A 19,800-nucleotide genomic window follows, 5' to 3' on the forward strand; every position below is an offset into this window, starting at 1 on the left:
GTAGAGATCATTGTGACACTGAGAGGCCCCATCAAACCAAGGGTCCATTGTGGCACCACGGGGCCTCATGGAACCATGGAGACCATTATGACACTTTGTGGTGTCATGGAACCAAGCAGCCATTGTGACACTGTGGGACTCCATGGAACCAAAGGTTCATTGTGACATTGCAAGGCCTCGTGGAACCATGCAAAGACAATTAAGACACTTTACAGCATCATGGAACCAAAGGGCTATTGTGACACTGAGGGGCCCATGGAATCACAGAGACCATTGTGACACTCAGGGCACTCATGGAGACCATTGTGACACTATGAGGCCCCATGGAATAAGCAAAGCATTGTGACACTGTGAAGCCTCATGAAACAAGTGAGACCACTGTGACCCTGGGAGGACCATTGTGATATTGTGGGCCCCGTGAAACCAAGAGGCCTTTGTGACACTGCTGGGCTGCATGGAACAAGTCCATGTGACACCAGAGCCTCAGTCATCATGCCATTGTGACACTGGGCAACCAAAGGAGACCATGTGACACTGCAGGGCGCAGGACAAAAGCTCCAGCGAACAGAGTGGCCTCCTGTCATCAATGGTCCATTGTGGACTGTAGGACCAAAGGAACCATTGTGACATGCAAACACACAGTCCAAAGTCCATGTGAATTGCAACTCATGAACAGGATGAATACATTGTGGTGGCCTGGAACCACCCGACCACCGTGACACTGCCAACGTTCCATGAATCCTCTGCACCATGTGACACTGGGCCTAGACACTTAGGGCTACTGTGACATTGTGGTACCCCATGAACTTAGGGGACAGTGTGACACTGCAGTCTTCTTGTAATCAAGGCCTTGTGACACGCTGGAACCCTGTGAATCATCACCTTGACACTGCGGCGCCCCATGGATCAAGGCCATTTGACACTATGGAGCCCATGAACCAGGACACAGACAGTCTGGCTGCTTGGTTTCCCATGACTGCCTGACTGGCCAAGTGACCTTTGCATGTTGAGGGTCACTTCTCATCTCTCAAACACTGGCTCTGTGCTTTCCTTCCAAAAAGGAAAAGAACTCTCCTTCTGCTCCAGACACCCATGCCAATGGATTCACCTCCAAATTTCCTTAACTCCAGAGATGTTCCCATACAATATCCTATGCTAAGTCTGCTGGCAGTAGTTCACAAGGTCCACCTAACTCGTCTGTCCCCAAAACACTGGGAGCTCCATGCTCCCTTCCCATGAGAAAGAACTGTCCTGCTTCCCAGGCCCATGGCCGAGATTGGTTTCCACCTCCAAAACTCCCCAATCCAATATCTGCTATTACTGACATCTACCTGACCTTGGCTTCACCTGCTTGAGGCTCTGTGCTTTCCCTCCCATGGAAAAGAACTGTCCTTCTCAGCCAGGTGCCAATGGCCAATTGGGATTTCACCTCCACATTGCCTGTTGTGCAGACCAGAGGAGATTGTTGGCTCTAAACATTTTGTGGTGGGGGAGGAAGGGGAAGGTCAGCCTTGCCTGCCCGTAAGCCCAGCCCTGCCCTGCCTGTGACCCCACCCCCCAGGCCTCCAGTGGTTACGGTTCTACCTGACCCGCGCACACGAACCCCCACAACCCCGCCCACCCTGGCACTGGGGCCCTCTTGGCTCACTCAGCTGCTGCTGTCTGGGCACCCTAAACCCCGAGACCCATGTCCCCCCACTGCAGGGATTGTGAGCGACTCACACTGCCCTGATCTCCAACGCACCAGAGCTCCGTTCGTGTTGCGTGCACTCACCAATTATCTACCACCTTTACTCGAGTTTGGTGCACAGAAAAACACCACCAGATATCGCAAGGTCAGATTACACAAAATTACAGGCAAAGTACAAAAACCAAAAACTTGAGAGGATTTCATGCAACATCAAATTACAAAGAAACACTATCATAGCAGTAACTTCATTACCTAGTCATGACGTAGAAATCATTGAATACGTAAGCTGTTGAGGAACCCAAAATGTTCCATATAAGAGCATTAGAAGGAGAAGAAAGAGACAGAAAGACAGAACTCATAGAAAGATCACATATGACTAACACTCCAGGGTCCAGTGTGTGAACACAAACCCCAGAGGGCAGAGTCCACCCGGGGCCACCTTGCTCAGTGTTTTTAGCCTCCGGGCTTTGTGGGCCTCCCCAAGGAGATTTCTGATCACTCAGCAATCAGGGCTGGGTTACAAGTCCCACTGTGACATTGACGAGCTCATCCCACAGTGTCTCAGGACATGATCTCACCCTCTCTGATAGTGACTATGGTGACGCTGGAGAACTCATGGAACCATGGTAGTTGTTTCCAGTGGGTCCAAGGACACCACGGTGACATCAGGGACCTCACGGAACAAGCGGCCATTGTGACTGTGGACCCCATGGAACCAAGGGAACATGGACACTGATGCTTCAGTTTAGCTGTCAATTCCAGATTCTCTACTGCATTAGTGTAACTCTGGACTTCACACACAGTGTTAGCAAGTTCTCTTCACAGTGTAGTCAGACAAAACAATCCTTTCCAGCCCCAGAACTGGACACTGTTGCAGCTTCAGGCACAAAAAGTGCAAACAACAGCGAATTGAGGAGACCAAACCGGGAGGATGGGACTGCATAACCTGAGGCTGTAATTGGACAACTAATCCCAATATTTAAATGGACCAAACCTTATAAAAGTGTGAAAACTCCTGACCATCCATCCATTTTGAGTGTAGCCTCGGCTGGGCTCTTGTACTGCTCAAGGTGAATCCTTTGAAGGCCTTTTAATAAATCACAGCAAGAGGCAGAAGCCATGAGAAAGGTGACAACTCTTTGTGAGAACAGAGATGTGGAGCAGTGAAAAACAACTTGTTTTTCCTGAGAAAGAGCTCTAGGGCTGTGGGAAACAATCTACTTTCCCTGAAAAAGAGCTGTAAGACTGGATAAACACCAGCCACCTGTATAAACTGTTTTTTCCCTCTTAGATAGAAAAATGAAAACTATCTCTCACAAACTTTTCCTGCACATACACACCAGGGGTTTGAGTGACAAATCAATACAGGGTAACAACTTGTTGCTGACCAACTAGGGATAGACAGGGGATGTTCTTAAAAAACCCTACAAAAAAGCCTATAAAGGGACTGTATAAAAATAGCACAGGATTGATCCTTTCTTTTTGCACCATAAGACAGGTCCTTCCCTGCATCCCTCTTTATTGGGCGCTATTTACTTCATAGCTTTTTGGATGGTCTGTTCCAGTTCACCCCCTGCATGTTGTCTTTCCCCAAGCTGGATTATTCCCAGGTTATATCCTTCCCCTTTTACCCTTCAATCATTATAATCCCCACCCTGTATTCCAGTGCCTTCCCTATCCATCCCTGTAAACTCTGCCCCTGTTCTGGACCCTTCCCTGTCAGTCTCCTGTAAACCCCTCCCCTGCAGGTTCCGCCCCTCAGGAATTCCCCTCATGGATGACGCCCCATTGGCCCATGTGACCTGCCCTCTCCACCCCCTTATCCCATTGGTCCCTGAGATGTATTCCCCTCCTTTTGCTCCTCCCTCCCTGATTCCCTATTGGCTCAGTGATCATGCCCACCCACAGTTCTGGTGCTATATAAAATCCTGAGCGCACTGGTGCTTGGTATTCTTTGGTGCGTGTTCCCTTTGATGAATAAAGCTTCCTCAGAATCTCACATCGAAGGCCTCCCTCTCCTCTTTAGTCTGCTCCCTGACACTGACACCATTCCAGCTGTGGAGCAGGTGGCTCCAAGGTTCAGCTCTCCCTGTTTCAGGGGAAGCTGTTCCCCACTCACGGCACAGCGGCGCCCCTGACCCAGCTGTGGACTCCAGCGCGGTGTCAGCCTGGGGCTCCTGCTGGGCTGAGTCTGCCTCAGGCAGGGCTCAGGTCCCCCACAGCATCTCGGTGTCACATGTGAGCCCCGTGGAGAAGACACCTCTGTGTCCTCTGCTCAGAATTTCACTGCCAGGACAGCAGGAATGCAACCCAAACCTGCCTTCATCCTGCTGGGGTGGGGAACTCCTGCACCAGGGGCTTTCTGGCCATTCTGCTGCTCATGGCCAAGACATTTTCCTTGCCCCTCTGCCAGGGCAATGCTCTGTGCCAGCTCTGCTGTGAGGCTTCCGTGGGGCGATGTCAGCACCAGTGGTTCCTTCAGTATTGGAACTGGAGGCAGCAAACATGACTGAGCTCTGGTGAGCTCTCAGGATGGCCGGGGACAACTGATCCACCTGGCTCACTCTGATATTCACCCAAGTCCTGCTGGAGCCGATGGACCCAGTGGCCAAGAACAACCCCAGAGCCAGGTAGAACCACTCGCCCTTTTCCAGGACACTGCGGTGGCTCTACCCCATCGTGGCCAGGCATTACAGGCGACCGTGTAGGGCCCCTCACCCCGGAAACCCCACAGCCCCGCAGGGCCCTGTAGACAGGTAGACCCAGCAGCCCCATCCCGCCAGGAAACCAAATTTCAAGACCAAGAAATAATTGCAACATACTTTTGATATAGGAAGATTTTTTTTTGGCATTTAAATTCTTTTGAGTAAATGAAGAATTTTGGAGGTGTTCCATTGTATTTTCAGGGATGCCCGATGAAGGCAGGAATGATGCATTTAACTCCATGTTCTCAGAAGGCTAATTTATTACTTTATAATACTGTCTTATATTAAAGAATACTACACTATACTATACTATACTATACTATACTATACTATACTATACTATACTGTAGTATACTAAACTATACTATATTAAACTATACTATACTATATTATACTAAAGAACAGAGAAATTATACTTAGTGAATGTTCAAAAGACAATAATGAAAACTCCTGACTCTTTCCAGAGTCTCGACACAGTTTGGCCATAATTGGCCAATGAGTCAAAATAACTCACACCAGAATCCAATCAAACAAATCACCTGTGGGTAAACAATCTCCAAACACATTCTGCACATGAGCACAACACATGAGAAGCAAATGAGATAAGAATTGTTTTCCTTTTTCTCTGAGGCTACTTAGCTTCCCAGGAGAAAAATCCTTGGCGGAGGGATTTTTTCAGACAATGTGAATGCCACAGTGTTAGAGATGAGTAATGAGATGGTTGGCTCTCCCAATTAAAGGGTGAACATGGTTAGTATGTTAAGAGAAGTTGTACAAATTTATAGTTCTGTTATTGCAATGTGTCCCCCGCCACCCAGCATTGTTATCCTGGGATGATCTTGGCAGTCCGGGCATTTGGGGAGGGGCAGATTGTTCCTAAGAGGCACGGCTTAGCAACACCTGCCCTCCAATGCAGTTCCACAAAAGCAGTCTACACCAATGGACAGCGACCAAGAGTCAACAGACAGCCTTTGGGAGGAGCTAGGGCTGCCTGTTGCAGCAGCAAGGATATAAAAAGGAGAGCAGCCATTGTGTGGATGAGCCACCCACATGGTTACCAGCCACGAAATGGGGAGAAAAAGTTTTAAAAGAAAGCTTGTTTTGAATTTTTATTTTTCTTTTAAACCCAGGCCATTCCTACCACTTTCACAGTGAACCATGGAATAAACAGGGCAGGAGATTTATTCTCCTTTTAATGCCTTGATTAAAAGTGATCAGCTTAAGGTTGGGAGGCTCGACAGGTCCGCAGCTTCTCTGTCATCGATCCCAGGATGACTCGGAGGAGGAGGAATGGAGGAATGTGTAGCTTTGTCCACTAAGGGGCAAAGGTGAGGGTCCTACCCTCACAAGAGCAGTGGGGATATACCCCATGTTACAACTTTTGGGTTTTCTAGTCTCGGGGTCTTTGTTCCAGCTGAGGTCTTTGCTCAGGGCGAGAGGCAACAAAGGTTCTCAGCGTCTCTGCAGGCTCAGTACTTTGCTCCTCACATCCAGACATAACTTTGATCTCTTAATTCTGTGTTGGCTTGTTGTTTTTGGAGTCTTTTCAGTAAGTTCGGTAGGGTGGCTTCCCATGGCATGCTGGTCTCAAGGTTATTTTGCATGCCCTCTGATGCCCCCCCCCCCCCCATGTCTCCTTTCACTGTCCGGGGAGAAGGGCTATTAAGTTAGCTTTAGGCCGGGCCATACTGATACAAAAGGAGCAATTAACAATAACAAACAGTGATTACAATAACAAACAGGTAGAACTCCACCTTGGCAGCAACTGGTGTAACTGGTTCACACTGCAAACTTTTTTTTTTTTTTTAATTGGCAGATTTTTTAGTTATAACAACCTACAACCTTTCTCACCACCTGGAACCCACCCCCCCAGTCAATCCACTCCCCCTGGACTCTGCACAACTCCAAACACACCATTTGTCTGGGGGAAAGCACAGACTGTGTCAAGGAAGCAGAGCCCAGACCTGGCCTGACTTCCCTGGACCGCCGGAAAGGAGGAAATCCAGACCCATAGACACACACATGGACACAGAGCAAAGCTTTGCTCAAAGGGTTTACTGATTCTTGATGAATGATTATTCAGGGGAAATGGCCCAGGGCTCAAAGAGTTCAGGGGGTTCCTCCAGGGATGATCATCTCCTCATGCCACTGGAGAGGATAAAGTCCACTGGTCCTTCACACCCTAAAAGACAAAGCCAAGAACGTGACCTCTGGAGCCCACTGGGCCATGGATGGGCTTTGTCCCCAGCCCTATCCCTGCAGGCACGGCTCACCTAGGCATCCAGAGAGGCAGCCAGGCGCTTCTGCCGCAGGAGAGCCCGCAGCTCTTCAGCCACAGGGGGCTGGGGAAAAGGCAGCATTAGAGACACACTGGGGGCACTGGGCTGCACTGGAAGGCAGGGGAGAGCAGGGGGGCCTTGGGGAAGGGGCTGTGGCAGCAATTGGGTGCAGGAGCTGCTGTGCTGCTGCCCAGAAGCACTGGGCTCCTGGCCAAGAGGCACAGCTGGGGCAGGGGCTGCGTCCTGGCTCATCCAGGGGGTCCTGGCATGACAGGGATGGGAATGCAGCAGGGCCCTGGGCAAAGGCTTCCCTGGGGAGGAGCCGTGGGGAAGGGGATTGTCTGAGCTGTCAGGAGGCGTGCACTGGGCTGTGCTGGGACACACTGGGAGGGCCTGGGCTGTGGTGGCCATGCAAGGGGAGGGTCTGACACCAGCAGAACACGTGGTACCCACCAGAGGCGTCTCCAGGACCGCGACATTGTCTAAATCCAACTGCAGAGAGACCAGGAGACCTCGCTGGATGTCCCCAGTGCCAGCAAGGGATGGGGGGACACCAGTGTCCCCCAGTTCCCTGAGGGGATGCCCTGCAAAGGTAGCAGCCCACTCACCTCCTGGAGATCATCTTGGGTTCCTTCCAGGAGTGCCTGGAAAGGAGAACAAAGGCTGGGTCCGGACTGGACCTTGTGGGGCTGGGGTGTCACACAGGTGCAGGGAGCAGGGCACAGGCAGAGGGATGGGAATTCAGGGCCTCCAAGGAGATATGTCTGAGATGAGGGGAGACCCAAAGACACTGATCTGGGGTCAACTGAGGGCCCAAGGGACAGGGCTGGGGGTATGGAAGGAGCAGGGTGTGAGGTAGAGCTGCTGTTGCTTGTATCCATAACTGTGCTTGTATACAACTGAAAGCTAAAGACACATTATCTTGAACTATACTAAGTGCTTCTACTATCAATTTGTGGTCTTGGTCTCCAGCCTGTTCATACTTCTTTACTTTGGCAGTACTTTTGAAATCTGTCACTGGCTAGTTCTTAATGCCAGTAGAGATTACTATAAAGGCTGCTTCAATTTTGTTAGGCTACCTGCTGCAGCAGCCAGTTTATTCATCAGTATTTCTGAATCAATTCTATTTAAAACTCTTAATCTTGTCTCTAATATGCTAATTAGATGTTTGTTGTGGGGAACAGGAACTGCTTTCTGTCTATGATCATCCCTCCCTGCCAGAGGGATGTGCTGGGCTCATACTACAAATTCAGACACACTTCACAAGTGTATCTGACAGAGGTTTAGGTCATACTTGAGACAGATGTTTGTTCTGAAATGTAGAGACTTCAGGGAATCTAACTTCTCTCTCTCCCTCTAAAGTACCTGATTTCTCAGATGTGTGGCAAGCAGGAATGTCTCTCCTGGTCACCCACTTTGCTCCTAGCTAAGATCAAGCTGTGGACTGTGTTCAGGGCAGAAGATAATGGAGGGGAAATCTTGAGAGAAAAGCTTAAATTCATTGCAGTGCTTCAGAAGAAACTGGGATCAGGTTTCTGCTATTTGAAACACTCAGCACAAAAGTGATGCTCAAAATCTTACAGCCTGCTGCTGAGCTCTGAGGGGGTCTCTCTCTCTACTTCTTTTAAGCAGAATCTAACTACCTCAGACTGGGACAATCACTGATTTTAGAAAGGAGGAGCAGGCTGGTTGGATTTTTGAGATGTTAATTTGCATTATCAACTCTACACGTTTGAGAGTCCATTCTGGATTGAATAATAGCTGTTGTTCAGTCACATTCTTTACTACGTTAGGTCTAAGTTTGGAGTTTGGGTAGAGTCTGAACTAGTGTGGGGTGTATAAGGCCCCGCTGTGGTAAAAAGTGCAGTGTCCACTTTGAATTCAAATGAAAGTCTGACAGTAACTTGAGCTCAAAGGCAGGTCACTTCTACAGGCTGTATCAGGGTGAAATTACACCAACAGTCTGATTCACTTAGGTCATCACAGACTTCTGGTGTTCATATACACCAGGGGAGGTTCAGACACTAATTACATCTGGTCTCTCATAAGCTGTTTTATTGATGACTAAGCACTTTACTTTGATTTCTTCTCTTCAGATTCTTTGAAGTGTTTACAGCTCCTGTTCTTGCTATTCTTACTCTTCACATACTTGATTCTCGTGGATTACTACAGTAAATATGTTTAATATAAACCTTCTTTATCTCAGAAGGTTTTCCTATGAATCCAGTATACTGATTAAATGCCAGGGACTAAGGCTATTCAGCATTGCTTTGGGTAGAGGTATTCTCTAGTTCCAAAACTTCAGTTATAATTCCATACAAAACAATTCTGTACACTAAAGTATGAGCTACTCCCGACCGCAATATACTCATTTTGCCCGAATAAGTTTTAGTCTCAGTTCATTGTTTCTTGGTGTCACTCCTGAAGGGGCTTCTGGGCTTTCTTCACCCGAGAGTGATGGATCCAGCATTCTGCTCCTTGATTTTGATTGCAGTGAAGGTGGTGAGAGGTACTTGCAGTGGTCTCTCCCACTGTGGTTCCGAAGTCTTCTCTGTAAGAGACTTAACATATACATCAACCGCAGGCTATGCAACTCTCTGCTCCGAGTTCCAGCCACAAGTTTCTCAATTACTTTGAGCTGTTTGCTTAATGCTACCATGTAAGTGGACATTCTGGACATTCTCCTTGTATTCTATGGTCTTCTATAAGGCATTCTAAAAGGATTCAGCATTCTTTTAGCTCAAAAGGTTTAGTTTGAATTTGCAATAGTGCTAGTGGAAGAGTTTCTTGCTTTAGTCTTATGATTTGCTGCTTAATTAAATGATTCATTCTCTCTCCTTGGCCGCTTGATTGGGGGCGGTATGGGGTGTGGAGTTCTTAATCTATGCCCAGATGGCTACTAATATTTTGTACTATTTTGGAAATGAAAGGTGATTTTTTATCTGAGGATATTGTGGCTGGAACTCTGAAGCGTGGTATTATCTCTTGTAAAAATGATCTGGTCACCTCTTGAGCTTTGACAGTTCTGGTGGGGAATGTTTCTGGCCACCTTGAAAATGTATCTATTAATACCAGTAAATACTGATACTCCCTTTTCCTTGGGAGTTCTGAAAAGTTGATTTGCCACTGCTGTACAGGCCCATGGCCTCTCCCAGTCTGACCGAGTTTTGGCCCGGCGTATTTTGAGGTTAGTCTGGAGGCAAGGATCACATTATCAGCTCACCTGAGTGATAGTGGCATATAGATTCCTGACAATGATACAACAGTCCTTTCAATCAGATGTGTGTTCTAGAAAGCCTGTGGGAATTACTACTTCAAAGTCAACACTTCATTCTAGTGTACTCTGTATCACTCGCAACCTTGGTCATTTTGAGAAAGGAGCCACACTCTATAAAAGGCTTTAAGTAATTAGGCCCTAGTGTGTTTTCTAGTGCTCTTCTTTCACTAGTAACTACGAAAATGGGAAGGGATTACCAGCTCTCTTTCAATGGTAGCCCACCCCTTGCAGTTGTACGTCTCTTTTGATTAGTATTATTGTATTATGGCTTACCTTCGAGGAAAATCTGTACTTTACCCTTTGCTGCTTTCTTTGCTTCTCCATCTGCCAGCTCATTTCTTTCTTCTAATTTTAAGCTCACTCTCTGGTGTGCCTTAATATGCTTTTTCAGGTAGCCGAACTGTTTCCAGCAGCTGGATTGTCTCTTCTTTCCCTGTGAGGTCTGCAGTCCCCTCTCCTTCCAGATGGTTCCATGTGCATGCACAACTCTGAATGCCTTTTGCTGTTTCTAAGGCATGGGTCCATGCATTTATCTCAGCATCCTGTGCAGAGGTACCTGTTGGTAAGGGTCCAGACTCTATTACTTCTCTGCAGGTAGTCACTGTGAACTTTGCAATGTCGCTTTCTTGTCAGTGAACCAGGTCTCTGCATCGTCCGGAGGAGTGTCTTTTAGATCTGGGAGGCTGGAGTAGGTAGCTTCAGTGGTCTCTAGGCAATCATGGTGTACTGCTTCTCCTTGATTCTACTGAGAAAAGAAGCTGGGTTGACAATATTAGTCACCACTATCTCTCTATTATCTTGCTCTACTATGATGGCCTGGTATTTCAGAAACTTCTCTGGTGAAAAGCCAGTGGCCACCCTTTACTTCCAGTACTGCAGACACTGTGTGGGACACTAGCACAGTCATTTTTGTCCCAGGGTAAACTTGTGTGCCTCTTGAATGTTCAGCACAACTGCTGCTACAGCTCTGAGGCAACCTGGCCATCCTTTGGCTATTTCATCTAGTTGCTTAGAGAGGTAAGCAACTGCCCTCCGGTATGGACCCAAGTCTCGAGCCAATATTCTCCGAGCAATTCCTTGCATGGAAAAATCGAGAGAATGCTTTACTTACATCTGGAAGTTTCAAAGCTGGAGCCGACATGAGGGGACTCTCTAGCTGGCGAAAGGCCTGTGTGGTGTCTCTTGTCCACTGGAGATCTCAGTTCCCATTGGCAATAAGAGCATAGAGGGGTCTGGAGATTACCTTCTGTTTCACTACTTGTGCTTTTTTCTTTGAGACTCTGCGTCCTTGGAGTCCTAGGAAATTCAAAAGGCTTACCGTCCAGGCTTTTCTCGCTTCTCTCGTCTGAGTGGCTACTAGAAGATCATCTATGTACTGCAACAGCCTCCTTTCCTCTTGTGGAGCTTCCTGGGACTCTGGGTCTTTGCAAGCTGTTCTCCACTCGGAGTGGAGAATTTTGAAGCCTCCAGGCACATGGACTATGTGAGCTTGTGTTTGAATGCAAAAATGTTCTGGCTGGCTTTGTGGATAGGGAGGCAAAAGAAGGCATCTCTTAGGCCTAAAACAGTGAACCAGGTTAGCTCAGGTGTTAAACAAGGTTAGTAAGGTCTATGGATTTGCTACCACAGGGTACAAATTCTGTGTTATCTTATTGACAGCCCTTAATCCAGTACTACCAGTTATTGGACTGATTCCTTCCTTACCTTCCCTTTGAGGGTACTACTCAGTTCTCACTGGTTGTGTTCTTTCGTTAAGCTTGATGGGGGAGCATCCCATGGGGGAGCATCTTTCACTCTCCCTGGTGCAGCAGAGGCCCATACCCTTGAAAACACTTATTTACTTATTCTAATATCTCCTTACTAATGTCTTTCTTAATTTCAGTGTCTGTTAATATTAAGCCTAACATCTTTATATTATTTGCCTCCAGAGTAACCTTTCTCACTTGAGAATGTTTAGCAAATTGAGCAAATTGTACAAAAGCTTTTAGGTACACATAGTACACATGTTACTTTAAAGGTTTGCAAAAGTATGCCTTCTCAGACTGGCCAGTTGTTCATTCCCTACACTACAACATAAACATTCTCCACAGGTACTAAAGCTTTATTTAAAACAGAACACATAACCCTTGTGCCGACAAAATTCTTCCCTTTTGGGAAGGTTACCTTTACCCCTCCTCCCTTACCTTGGGAGGAAGCCTTCAGCAAATCATATGTACTCATTTTGCGAACTGTGATTGCTTCGCATTTCAGCATGATAATCCTTGCCTGATTTCATACGTTGCTATCTTATGCTGCATGCTGAACAACATGTTTGATTTGCTTTCTCTTTGCCTTGCTTTCCTTTTCAAGGGCCAAGACCAGAGAGCGGTCTGATCTCACAGTCTCTTTGTCATTCTGAGTGATTTCTTAAAATAATAGACATTTCAGCATACAAAAACTATCTCATTTATCTTCCTATTATAAAACAGTGCTAACAGCAATGAAGCACTATAAATCGTTTTATTTTCTGAGCTGCTCTTACTGGCAACCTCCTCCCAGCGAGCCCCTCCCAAAAGGGGCTAATTTAGGAACCTGTTTGCTCTGGTCAGTTCTCATTATTTATTTCTCCTTGCCCTATCTCGCTTCTATTTGAACTTTTTACAGACCTTCACAGTAGTTTCTCAGTTTTCCTCCTATACACACAGCTCCAGGTGGCAGGTATCAGATGTGATTCTCACACACAAGCTCTAAGACTTTAGGTTCTGAATCCGCTTGACCGGAAACCTTTAATTTACACTCGGGGCGTGTACCCTGACACTTATTGGAACAGCAAAACAGCAATACCAGTGTTTCTCATAAACACCGCACTGCAATAATACCTGCACATCCAGCTTTTGCCCACAGGCCATTCCCGTGTTCCCTGGGGAGACGGGGCAGCCAGAGCTGTCCCTGTGCCCAGGGCGCAGCCACTGTCACCTCACACAGCCTGCTAGCTTCTTGATGTACCAAAGGCTCCCTGAAATTGCTCACAAAGGCAGGCTATTCTGTTTGTTACAGAGAACTTTAAATCTCTACAGCAGATTGTTTCCAGTAAAGACTTACTGCAGTACCAACTGAAGTCTCATAAATCTCATAAGTCTCATTAACTAATTCATCTCATTCACTTCTTCTATATAAACTCTGTTTTACAAAATATCAGTCTTTTCTAGTTCTCTTCTTGCACAGTCTAATTAAGCACTGTGTCTACTTACACTTGTTTTGCTGCTTTGCAAAAAGGCTGTGCTAGTCACAGCCGAAACTCTGATATGCCCACAGACACACGCACTCTCACCCCCCGCCTTTATCTCAAATTCACTAGAGCCAAGGCTTGAATTACTATGAGGGGGAGAATTCTTGGAATTCCTTTAACTCACTTTATCGAAGTTAAACATAAATCACTGTACTATAGTTCTCCTATGTAAAATGCTACTCTTGTTGCAACAAAACCTTAAAATCTCTACAAACATCACTATACAATCTGAGAATCAAATTACCACAATGCAGCGGAAGAAAATCACCACACAAAATCACTGGGAAAGGGCTTATTTCTCAAAGTGCTCACTTTTCTCAACACAACACAGCACACTATAATTCGGCATTTACTCAAATCAATTTTTCCTGGACACAATCAAAATAACAGCGCACAGTCTAGAGATCAAGTCCAAGCATCCAAGGCAAAGGAATTCTCTGAGCTCATACTCACGGTTAAAATGTACCAAATCTACACAAATCACTACATTCAAACACGATAAATACTATCACTGACATTCATCCACTTGCTTCTCTGCGGGGCACTTCTCTCCCTGCCCCCACAGCCTGCTGCAGCCGGCACCTCTGGCCTCACTCGGCTGCTTCAAACACGGTGAGTACTGACCCCTCCCGCACTGTAAGGCACTGTAGATTTACTCTCTTTTAAACACCATACACTTATCACCTGCACGATCACAAACACAGTGCACTGGCCACACACATTAACCATACAGTAACACAGTGTCCGGACATCACACACACACACAAACAAAACACACGGGCTCACCAGTCCTGCTCTATCAGAACTATGAATCCTCAATACACACATACACGGGTTCACCCGGCTTACCCCCAAAGCCGCTAGCGGTCTGCTCTATCAGAACGACGAACCCGGCCTCTAATACAGCTGCTCTATCAGAACGACGAACCCCGTCTCTAATACAGCTGCTCTATCAGCTGAACCCATGAACCCAGACGTCTCTGGGTGATTTACTCCCTTTCTCTCCTTCCTCCCCCCCTGGGGCCCCATAGTACATACCGTGTTCTCCTCCGCAGGCCAGCGGGTCGTTGTCTGTCCTGTCAGGTGGCAAGTTGAGACAAGCGGAGCCCCACCAGGAAAAAATCCTGGGGCGCGCCATGGAGGTCCGTCTATCCCCCCTGCCCCCGCGGGGACAGAGAACTCCTGGCTGGCTCGCCAAAATGTTTTGCGGAGAAAAGAAGAAACTTCACAACTTATAAAAGTTGTAAAGCTCGGTATGCTTTATTACGACGCGCGCCGGACGCAAGACTCTCTAAAAGGGCATGCGTACTCTTGAAGATTTCAGACCTCCTTTTATCCCCCTTCCAAATGCATATGCATACAGTTTCACAATAAGTTCATACATATTCATCTTGCATGACACTTAGCACTAATTCTTCTTTATCGGAGGAATTCTTAGGTCGGGGGCAGATTGACTTCGTGGTTTTTCTGTTTTTCTTTCTCTGTCTCTTTGCTGTCTCTGGAACGCGGCCTCTCCTTCAGCTTTAGCTCCACAGACCCTTCACCTCTCTCAGACACTTCACCTAGTTCAAGATGGATCTTTACTCTGTCTCACAGGGGAGGAGAAAGGAATTGAAGTGTAGGGACATGGGAGTGCAAGAGGGGGGCTGGGTGGGGACAGAAGAATGAGGATGGGTGGGGACAAAAGCAACAGGACTGGGAGATGCTGTGGGAGTGGGACGTGAGTCAGGGAATTGTACAGGGGGAGCACTCTGCAGTGGCCAGGAAGAAAGGCAAAGGATTGAGGGGGGTCATGGAAGGAAAGGCCTCAGGAATGGTCAGTGGGAGGACACCTAGGGACCCTGAATGGGACACAGAGGAGGGACCAAAAGGGTGGGATGGGAGGCCAGAAAGGGCAGGATGTGGGGACAGCGTTTGGCTGGTGCCTCACCTTGGCCTGTGCCGGGGGGCACAGCAGGATGGAGAAGAGCAGGGCCACGCTGAGAACAGCCACCTTCATCTTCCTCTGGCTCTGGGCAGCGCTGCCTGAGGCTGCAGCAGATGAGGAGCACCTTTATCCCTGCCGGGACTCCTCCCTGCACCCTCCCTGCCAGCCCCCAGGCCAAAGCCCAGCCTGGCACAACCCCCAGCCCTGGCTACAAGCCCAGTCCTGGCACAGAGTCCATCCCACACCACCTGTGGCACGGATCCAGCCCCCTTGCCCGGCATCCCTCCAGGTTTCTGCATGGGGCAGCTGCCCCTGGAAGGGCCCAGGCACCTGGGGGGCCAAGGGGGGCAGTCAGGGAGCCAAAGGCACCTGGGGACCCTGTGGGGACAACCCCCAGTCCAACACAATCCATCCTCCAACAGCCCCCAGTGCCAGATCCCCCATCTCCTGCTGCCCCTCCCCTCCCCGAGCTTTCCCTGGGGGACACCCCAGAGCTGAGCCCGGCCCCAAACCCAACATGTGGGAGAACAAGGGGAACAAGGGACATGTGATCAGGTGGCTGATTGGCATCTCAGACACTACAGACACTGGGGAGCACTGGGCAATGCTGATCACCTGCAGACAAGGCTGAGGGCTGGGGAATGGCTCAGCAGTGACAATTCCCACATCCACACAACCTGATATCCCTTTCCCTGAGATGCCAAACCCGACCAAGCTCCATGCCCAGAGCACTCAACAGAGGGGAATATGCCCTGCTCTGCCCCTCATCCTCTCACACCTGCAGCCACGGAGCCCTCCCAGAGCACCTGGGTCATGGCCCTGGCTCTGGGCCCCGGCCAGCACTGGCCCTGAGGAGGATGTGCCCATCCCAGGGACATGGGGAAGTGGGCACCTGTCCCCAGGCAGCCACTCGGAGCTAACTGGGGTAACAGAGGTGCCCTGTGAGGAGGAGGGGTGTTGGTGCTCTGCCAGCATCTCTGACAAGCCCTGTTTACCCAGGCCCTGAGGCACCAGGAGGACATTCAGACATCTTGGGCTTTCAGGAAGGAAAATCCACAGTGAAGTGGTTCCTGAGAGCTGTCCAAGGCTGTGGTTCCTGTTTGACATTCCAGGGCATTAGTGAAGGGTTCTGCACCTCTCTTTTTCCAGGGACTTTTTGGATCCATCAGAGAAGTGTTATGACCCAGCTGGGAAAACATTTCAGGCCATTGCCTTGACTGTTTGCTCTGGAACTCACCCAAGGAGGTGCAGGGCCCAGGAAGATTTTTCTGTGGAGAGCCCCAGGGCTGAGAGACCAGAAGTTACCCGTGGGAGATCCTTGACTGATGGACAAGAGCTGTGATGTCATTGGGTTGCTGAAGACACCATGGAATGGAATTGAGGACGTGTCCGCAGGATTCTAATTGCAGAATAATGGCCAAGGTGAGATCCAGACCTCCTTGGAGATCAGTGCCAGTCAGGGGGGTGGCGCTGGACAGCCACTGACCACGTGCCACCAGCCCAGGCAGAAGGAGCTGGACAAGTTCAGAGGCTCCCAGTGTGGGCAGATTGGCCCTGCAGCTTCAGGGACCCCATGGGAATGTCCCTGCCCCCCTCAGGGCTGTGCATGAGCTGTGCAGAGTCTCTCCCTCCAGCTCTCAGCAGCATTTCAGCAATGAGCTATTTCCCCTCTTTGACTGACTGGTGCTTTTGCACAAACAATTTACATCGGGGTTCTCAGCACACGAAAGGCTCAGACTTCATGGAGCAGCTCCAGAGCAGGCTGAAATGCTCCAAAGGGTTGGAGCACCTCTTTGACAGAGACAGGCGGGGGGAGTTGAGGTGGTTCAGTCTAGATCAGAAAAGGCCATGGGGAGACCCAATTGAGACCTTGCAGGACTTCAAGGAACCTCACAAGAAATGTGGGGAGAAATGTTTTAGTAGGGCTTGTCTCACTGGGAAGAGGAAATGGTTTTAAAGCAGAAGAAAATAAGTTCAGACTGGAGATAAGGAAGAAATCTTTGATGCTGTGGTGGTGAAACACAGGCACAGGTTTCCAAGGCACCTGGTGGATGCCCCATTCTTGGAAATATTCTGGTTGGATGGGCTCTGAGCAGCAGGATGGAGCAAAAGATGTCTGTGCTCCCTACCCACACAAGGCCCTGTGGTGTCAGATTCCAGAGGGGTAGGTGTCTCTTGTAGGATTCAGTTCCCTTGGAGAGCAGAGGGAACACACAGCAGCACAGATGGCAGGAACGTCCTCCCATGGAGATGGCAATATTCTGCATCCACAGGCTCAGGCTGCCCATTTTTGTGTCTTTGTCGATGGACACCAGTGTCAGAAGAGACTGAGAACCAGGAGGCCCCACAGTGTCTCTGAGTACCCTCAGTTCCGGGAGGCCACACAGAATCCCAGGGTGTGGCGTAAGTTCCTTTGTTATGAAACTGTGCTGTGATAAACAAAAGTAGTTTGTTCCAGTTGCCCCCCATGCATGTTGGTTTGTCCTGGAGATGTACCTTCCCATCCCTCTGTCCATCTCCCTCAAGACTTCCCCTAATTCCAGATCCTTCCCTGCCACTGAGGGAAACCCTGCCCTCCTCCCTTGTCCATTACAGAAACCCCACCTTTCTCTCTAGAAACTTCTGTGTCCATCTTGTATCCCTTGAATGCCAATTGCTATGCTCAGTCCACTCTCCTCCCCTGTTGTTCCCCGCTGGCTGCCATAATGTGTGCCCTGCCCTGTGCTCCTCCCCAGGTTTCTGCCGTTGCTCCTGGTTTGTATCCTCCCCATATTCCCTGTCCCGTACTGAAGCTATTGGAACTTTTGCTGTCACTTGTCCCTTCACCCTCTCGGAGGTTAAATCCTCTTGGGAATCTGCACAAGTGATCTCTCTCTTTCCTTGGCTCTGGGTTTCTCAGCTCAGGACAACATCAGTGGCTGCACAGAGCAGCTGCTGCTTCTGGGAGACAGCGGCCCTGCTTGTACCACCAGCCAAACCGGCCCCAAGGGCGGACAGGGAGTGGCCACTCCTGGCACTGGCCAGGAGACAGGGCTGGGTGCAGACATCTCCGAGTGGCCGCCATGTCACCAGGGCTCCTTTGGCTCCATGAGGCCCCACAGAATCCCAGGGCACCTTTGGCTCCACGAAGCCCCACAGAATCCCAGGGCCCCTTTGGCTCCACGAGGCCCCACAGAATCCCAGGGCCTCTTTGGCTCCATGAGGCCCCACAGAATCCCAGGGCCCCTTTGGCTCCATGAGGCCCCACAGAATCCCAGGGCACCTTTGGCTCCATGAGGCCCCACAGAATCCCAGGGCCCCTTCGGCTCCATGAGGCCCCACAATGTCAAAAGGACCCCTGGACACCACAAGGCCCTGAGGTATCCCAATGGATCCTTGGTTCCAACTGGCCTTGCTTTGTCACAAGGGCCTCTGGATTCCCTGAGACCCCACAGTGTCACAGTGTCCCCTTGTTTCCACAAGCCACAGGGTCACAATGAACATCTGTAGGCACCAGAGTGTCACAGCATCCCCTTAGTTCCATGAATTCCACAGTGTCACAATGTCCCCTTGGTGCCACTTAGTCCTGCAGTGTCACAATGGTTCCTGGGAACCATGAGGCCCTGAGAGATCACAGTGGATGGTTCCATGAGGCCTCACAGGTTTGCATCTCCCTTCGGTTCCACAAGGGCCCATGGCCACAAAGGGGCTTTTGGATTCTACAAGGGCCCAGAGTGTCACAGAGCCCCTGTGATCCCATGAGTCCCGGCAGTGTCACCATGTCCCCAGGAGGCCATGCAGTGTCACCATGTCCCCATGAGGCTATGCAGTCTCACCATGTCCCCAAGAGGCCCTGTAGTGTCACAATGTCCCCATGAATCCTACCAGTGTCACAATGTCCCCAGGAGGCTCTGCAGTGTCACAGAGGAGCAGCACTGGAGTGGGCACAGACCCAGGGGAGGTTTGGCAGCGTTCCCCTCTCTGTGACACCACAGTGGTGGCAGCCCCAAAATTCCACTCTTTATGACCCCACAGCAATGGCTGCCCCAACATTCCCTTCTCTGTCACACCAGAGCAGTAGCAGCACCAACATTCCCCTCTCTGTGACACCATAGTGGTGGCAATCCTGACCTTCCCCTCTCTGTGACACTGCAGTTAGGGCAGCCCTAAGTCCCTTATCTGTGACACCACAGCTGTGACACCCCTAGTCCCCCTCTCTGTGACACCAGAGGTGGCACCCCCAGCATTCCCCTCTGTCTGACACCAACACAGTGGCAAACTAAAGATTCCCCTCTCTATGAGAAAGCAGTGGTGGCAGCCCCAACATTCCAATCTCTCTGACACCACATCGGTGGCAGGCCCAACGTTCCCCTGTCTATGAAAACACAGAAGTAGCAGCTCCAATATTCCCCTCTCTGTGACACTGCAGCAGTAGCAGCCCCAGTGTTCCCTAGTCTGTGACACTGCAGCGATGGCAGCTCAAAAGTTCTCTCAGTTACACCATTGCTGTGGCAGCCCCAGTGTCCCCCTCTCTGTGGCACTGCAGTGGTGGAAGCCCCCAATTTCCCCTCTTTATGACACTGCAGGAGTGGCTGTCTGAAGTTCTACTCTCTATGACAGCACCACAGTGGCAGTTCCAACATTCCCCTCTTTGTGATATCTCAACATTTGCAGC

At 49.5% G+C, this 19,800-nt stretch overlaps 1 long non-coding RNA gene across 1 annotated transcript; it reads right to left on the reverse strand.

Annotated features, from left to right (window-relative positions):
• Positions 1-6,439: 6,439 nt before the first annotated feature.
• On the reverse strand, positions 6,440-15,229 carry LOC135441526 (uncharacterized). The gene is made up of 5 exons (XR_010438498.1): positions 15,150-15,229; positions 7,283-7,318; positions 7,128-7,166; positions 6,669-6,737; positions 6,440-6,577 (listed from the first exon to the last, which is right to left on the reverse strand). It is a non-coding gene; the product is annotated as an uncharacterized LOC135441526 (long non-coding RNA).
• Between the last annotated feature and the right edge of the window lie 4,571 nt (positions 15,230-19,800).

The sequence above is a fragment of the Zonotrichia leucophrys genome, unplaced genomic scaffold, assembly GCF_028769735.1.
Source record: "Zonotrichia leucophrys gambelii isolate GWCS_2022_RI unplaced genomic scaffold, RI_Zleu_2.0 Scaffold_328_57872, whole genome shotgun sequence".
Taxonomy (NCBI): Eukaryota; Metazoa; Chordata; class Aves; order Passeriformes; family Passerellidae; genus Zonotrichia; species Zonotrichia leucophrys.